Here is a 6,836-nt window from a genome sequence, read left to right as displayed (position 1 = left end):
GGACGTCGAAGTAGCCAATTAAAATCTCTTTGGAGTCTTTTTTAGGGCGGCTCGCCGGCATGAAGGAGGGGTGGGCTAATGAATTCTGGCAGAGGGTGTCGGGACGTAAAGCCGGTTTCCAGCGTAAACGCTGGTACGCGGGACCAGCCAGTTCAACAGACAGAGATATCAAGTGTAAGAGAGAGAGAGAGATGGGTGGTACAGGGATTCCTGGTGTACGGTACAGCAGGCAGACAGGATCGATGCTTCCTGTCTGCTCGAGAGCCTTTAAGCAACGAGTCATTGACTGGCTACGCGTTTGTCAAAGCAATGAACTGGAAATTTTCGCACTTGCGTTTTAAGGTCGACGCTGGTACACGACGGAGAGTCGATGGGCTCTTTCGCCTGTACACGCCGAATTGCCGTGAAACGATGCCAGCAGGAAACCACTCAGCTCGGAGACGATCGATCTTTCGCAGTGTTGAAAGATGCAATTTTGTGTAAAATGTGAATTTAGAGGAAGAAGGCCGGGGAATATTTGGGAAATTGTTATTACGAGAGGAAGAATTGTATTGCGAGGTTCGGAGTTGTTGATGGTGGAATTTTTCTTTGAGTTTCTGTGTTCGGGAAATTTTCTTGCGTCTGATATGATAGGTTTTGAGCTACTTGAAGTTCTAAGTGTATTACACGAGAGATTTTCTTTACGTTGCATCTCTGATGTAGTAATATTTCTCTTATGTTTTCTATTCACTCTTCTCTGTGAAAAGAAGTCAAGGACTAGGCGTTGAAATGGAGAATTTCAAACTTACTTATTGAAATCAACCCTTGAAAGTATAGAAGTAACAGAGATTGCAGTCATTTTACCTTGGTCTAGTTTAATTTCAATTTTTGATCAATTTTGATTTGAATTATTTTGAAAAATAAAATTTGAAACTCTGTGGACACTTTTCGATCCTCTGATTCAATACGATTATTTTTAATTTAAATACGATTGTTAAAAAAAATAAAAATTTTAAAATTTCTGGACAGTTTCCTGAGGTTGAGACAATATTCAGAATATTGTTACGAGAGACGGAAAATGAGTGGATAGTTAGCAAGTACCACGGTACCGGAGCATTCCAAAAGGGGCGAGAAACGAAGGGTGGAAAGATCGCGGTTCAGGGGGTTGATTTATGGAAATTCGGTGGCCCGGCTGAAAGCACGCCCGTGTGGCTTGTTGCGAGCAAAGAGAGCTGGGGTTGCGAAAAACATTGGCGAAACGAGGGCCGACGCGAGGCGATCTTTGATCTTCGATTTCGAGGGCAGAACGAGGCGCGAATTCGCCCCCGCTCCGCTATTGTTATACGGGTAGCTTGTTGATACACTTTCATCGGAGATTATCTGCATTCTAAACGTGCTAGCCCTGTCGCGAGATCAAAGGAATCGCGTTGTTTTCGAGAATTTGTTAGCCGAAGTGGATCCCATTATCTGCCTTAATAAGAGCCGATCTTCAAAGACGATGCTTGGTGCGTGTCGCGCGTGTTATTCGATAGTTGAGCTTAATCTAAGTAATTGAATTTAGGGATACCGATACTGTTCGAGGGAAATTGATGATCAACTTCGTGGTATGAAGTTATGCGTCAGTTCTTGCGTGTATCTTAAATATTTGCTCAAGTACTATCGATGAGATACTTTGCATATGATTCTTGACTCGAATTGGAATCTTTTGCTATAAAGGATTACTCGTTTTGTGGAAATAAAATTTGGAGGTATTAGTGTCTTTTAAGATTTGCTGTACTTCACTGTGATTTTTTACTGTAATATTTTTCACTCATATTTGACAATCGTGAAAGTTAAGTTCAAGCTGAAGTTAGAGTTCCAATCACAAATTCGATTTTTCTTTGTGACTCTGTTACGAGGGAAAAAATTGAAGTAACATTCTATTGCTAAAATATCGAAAGTACAATTTAACTTTGCTCGAATACAACAACCGGCAAAAACAGATCTCACACGAGATAAACTAACCCTCCGAAGGATTGTCTGAAAAAGTGGAATTCTCCTGTTGTGCACGAGTTACTACCGACACGATACAATTTTCAAATTTCCCATAGCTTTTCATAGCGCCCTCGCTCTGGCAGCGTTATTGTTTATCGTCCAGACCTTTCACCGTAGCACGTCAATCGACGAAAACGAAAATCGCGAGCGGCTATCTGGCGGAGCGTTGAAAAGGCATGGAAAACTGGCATCGACTCGCCAGGCAGAGGTGGAAATTGCATACGCAGCATCGATGCATCGAGGCTGCCTGCTCGCAAGGGTGTTTTATACGGCGTGCGACCGGCGCCGGTTGTCGGCGAGACGAGAACCGTTATCAGACGACGTTCCCACCCTCGCCGCCCACCTTCCCTCCCGTCGTCCTTTCTGCGTTTCCCTCTCGTGCGTTCCCTCCACGATCCACTTTGCTCTCGCACCTCATCCTTTACTCCTTTCTTATCCGCCAAAGATCCGACACCACATCTCCGACTACTTTTTCTCTCGTTCTCTTTGTCTCTCTCCGTTTCTCTATCCTTTCTTCCCGGCAGTTCCAGTTGGTCGATTTTTACGTTTCACGTTTTATACGATGGAGTGGGTGGGACGATGTTCTCGTTGTGCTGATCGATGTAATGATTAGGTGGTCGTGAGATAGTTGTGGGATTGGCAGCTTTAAATGCGAGGCGATGGGAGGAGCTCTTGTGGTGTTTGATGTTTTTAATGTAATTTTGATTGAGTGTCTAGAATGAAAAAAAAAAGAATCTCAAAACTCGAAAACCTTCCCTGATATTTAACACTTAATGCTTAACCCTGTCTCTCTTAATCCTTTAACCTATAACAACGTGTTAGACTCGTGGCAGAAATTATGGTCAAGATGTGAGAAAAATAGTTATATTAGTAGGAAAAATTAATTGTAATCCTAACTTTCGTTTTAATTTGCAAGACTGAGGATTACCAAATGTTATCAATCCGTAACAGATTAGCTTTCGTGTCCGAACAGTAAATGGCTGACGCCTAGACGCATAGTCAGAAAAGAAATCATTTAGTATTACTTATTGCCTTAATAGAAAGAAATTACGTATTATTTTCTATTTAACAATCCTCAGGCTCATAAACTGAAGTTAAAGTGAAAATTAAAATTTATTAGAAACAGAGTCCACTTTTGTCATATCAACTGTGTCTCGTTACAATAAACCAAAGGGTTAACCAAAGGAAACGCTATAATTCTAAAAATACGTTGAACCATTGAACCCCTAACCTCATAACTCTCACTCGCAACATTTTTCCACGCTGCTCCTCCGCCTCGCTTTGAAAGTCATTTCACAGTCGTCGCAATATTTCACCCCGTGTTACGCGTTTCTTTCCAACCACCGGCACTCCGACCTTTCTCTTATTCCGCGCCTATCTATGTAATCTCGCGCACATTCCCTCTTTTTCCCTCTGATTCTCTCTACGTGTCGCTTCTCCGTTCGTTATCTGCGATGTTTCTGCGTTTTCGGTCTGAGCAAGCCGTGTCAGACGTTCCGGAGGCTGCAAAGGCAGCCCCCCTGCCTTCTGTCAGGGACCAGTCACGCGCGTCCACCGAGATAAGGCTCACCATCATCGGCGTCGACAAGGTCGAACAATACCACCGGCGACACCCTAACGCGACCGCCTCACGAAGAACGAAGATCCCTCCGTTGATAAGGCCACCGCGTGATGTGTCGCCCTAATAGTTCTTCACCGTTTCTGTCTTCTTTAGGATACCTCGTGTGTGACGCCGTGCACCAGGGGAAGGATCCTATTTTTTTTAGGAAATTCCTTTGGTTCCGCTGAAAAATCTCCTTTGCACGATCTTTGGGGGTTTGTGTTTGGTCACCGCTGGCTCGATAATGGTTCTCTTCGTTTCCTTTGTCTTTTCTTGGGTCTTGTCCAAAGGTATCTTGATGGAATTGGTTTAGCTGGGTTGGTCATCTTTTGGAAAGAGATATTTGGATTTCTGTGCGAAGAGCATTGGAACGAAGTGAAACAATGACAGAAATATCGATAAGGTTGAATTTTTGAAAATTTGATCTTCCTTTGAGGATCGAGTCGAAGGGTATTCTTCCTCGTTTAATGGAAGTTGCATTTTTGAATACTGTTGAGAAATAGGAAAGAATTATATCTTAGTGTCGATTTGCATCTGTACAATAGAATTTCTTTCAGTTCTTCCTCTTTTCCCTTGAATTAGCGTAAGAATACGACACTACTATATTACCACGTTTCATTCAGAAAATCCATTTGAAAGTTACTCAGAAAAGTAGTATCTGACGGCAGTGAAAGCACCATCGAAATATCAACAAACCTCTCGCTCGTCCATTAAAGGGTGCAAGGGTAAACGTTGACCAGGAGAAATGTAAAAAAAGGAACGCGGGCAACGTAGATCCTTGCCAAATTGAGATTATACTCGATAAAAAAGAAACAGCGGGGTGTTCACGGTCCAAGAGAAATCGTTCCTCTTCGCGGTGTAATCCGTCGGATTCCATTAAGGGCGCCACTCATATTCGACGCTGGCCTCTTCTTTTTCCTGCGGGGGTATCGAAAAATACTGTAATTTATCAAGCTGTGGTTACGGCACTGCCCTAGAGTTCCTAAGCGGGGACTTTAACCCTGTCTGGTTTTCTCTCTTCTCTTCTCTTCTCTTCCCTTTTTCTCGCTCTCTCGAAGCTCCGCGCTCGTTCGTCGTCCTCTTTCTTCGTCCTTTCAGGATCCCTCCTGTAGTAGTTGTTAATGCATACGTCCACCAGTGTCGGCCTCGAAAGTCGACGCCCACCGTTAAGGCTGTGCTTAACAATTCCGAGAAGACCTGACTACGTCGGAGGGTACCTCGATGAAAAAGCGACTCGCGATTGTCGAGAAAAATGGGAACAATGCCGGGGAAGAATTTATTTCAATGCGTACGAAAGTACTCCACGGTGTTGGTGTGGATTCGTGCATGTAGCGTTAGATCGTGTAATATGAAATGTTGGATTTTTCATTCTTCGATTCCTTGACAACTCAACGAGAATTGAACTTTGAGTTAATACGGGAAAAGTTGGAATTTTTTAGCCTTTCAGTAATTATTTTAGAGATTAATTTAAGACTAGTGACAATTTTGGAAAATTTCTGAAAACGAAGGAGTGATCAGGCAATCGTTTTTTCTATTCAAACAAACATCCCCCTTTCATTCCTCAGCCCAGTAACTTAATAAGAAGTGAAATTTAAGTTAACACGAAAAAAATTAGAATTTTTCAATAATAATTTTGCAAAGTTTCGAGGAGTGTTCCTTATCGTTTCTTGCCTAATTCATCCGTAACTCCGAAGCACTCCATATTTTTCGACGTGAAGGGAATAAACTACACAACAAGCATACTCTCTCGAATTTATTCCACCTTAATCTAGCCTAGATTTCCACGATTGACAAGGAATGCTTTATGTACCCTCACGACGTAGCCCTCGGTTTGATATATCGTTGTCGCTTGAGTACGTGGAAGTATTTAAACAGTAATTTTTTCGTGTCGATTAAGAATAAATTAGGAGAATGATTGTAATAAAGAGAAAATTAGCGTAATACGGTAGACGAGAAAGGAGGTAGAGAGAGAGGCGATACGCTGACACGAGAAATTTCCATGCGCGATTATTACCGCTGGCGTGACCATTAAAGAATTAATGGCCTGGAAGCATTCGCGGGTCCGCAGCATGAAAACTAAATTAACCCCCGGCATTGGCCAATAGCTCCACGCAAAAATTCTGTTCCGGCCTAATGGCCGTTCCGTGTAGAACAATTTTTATCCATGCCGAATTCACAAAAAAAAAAGAAAGAAAAACCGATCACCTTTTACCATCCCTTTTATATTCCATAACCTAACACGCTGTTCATTTTACAATTACACGTAATCGAACTGTTTCAATCACCGTATACGATTCCCCCCTTCCTGGAAGAAAAGAAGAGGAAAAAAATACGGCAATTTCCCTCCAGTGTGTATTTTACCTTTTACGCGTGTAAATGTACAGATTCAATTTATTTCAGTGACCCTGTAGAAATATCTTATCAGCGATTGTCGATCTCGTTCTTTTTGTTTTTTCTTTTTTGGGATATAAACTGGAGGAGATTTTGTCTCGAGGTTAGATAATTCTTACGAAACACGCGAGCAGTGCATTTGCTATGTAAATGAGTAATTAGTAGAATTTCAGGTAATCTAGAGAATCTGGTCTGATCGAAGAATAATCCGTGATTAATCGTTCGCGCGTCCTAGCGTAACGGTGTATGTACGGTTGTTGGAACTGGTTGTGTATGTATATAGGGTGATTCTAACAATTGGGTCAAGTTATAGCTGTGTTAAAATGAACTTAATTTTTCACCGTTTATCAAATTTTGTATTCTATGGTACAATTTTTTTTAAATATTGGAAAAATTAGTATTTCGTGGGACACTTCTAATTTTTGATAAGACGTGTGTTTCGTTGAAGATTTGATGGGGGAACGTTCGAAAAATTTGAAATATCTCACGAGGTATACACTGATTTTTCTATCATTTCCTAATGCTTTTGTATCCAGAACTTTTCGAAAATTAATCTACCCAGAAAAATGAAGTTTCATAGGAAAAAATGTGCCATTGCACTTTGCAAGTGTCGGTGCACTTGTGAAAAAAAGTGCCACAGCGTCCCATTCGATTGTACCAAAAATTGACGCGAATTTAGTATTCATTACAGACGCGATGATCGACAGATAAATAACAAATTTCCTGCTCGAGTACTTAAATAAAAATTGATCTGAATTTAAAGGCAGATAAATGGAAGAAAATTTTGAAAAAAATAATTCACTCGCGAAAGGGTTAAACGGTGTAAGATTTC

The sequence above is a fragment of the Habropoda laboriosa genome, unplaced genomic scaffold (genome assembly GCF_001263275.1).
Source record: "Habropoda laboriosa isolate 0110345459 unplaced genomic scaffold, ASM126327v1 scaffold205, whole genome shotgun sequence".
NCBI classification, from domain to species: Eukaryota; Metazoa; Arthropoda; class Insecta; order Hymenoptera; family Apidae; genus Habropoda; species Habropoda laboriosa.
The sequence above is the reverse complement of the archived record's forward strand: the minus strand, read 5'-3'. Positions refer to the sequence as shown.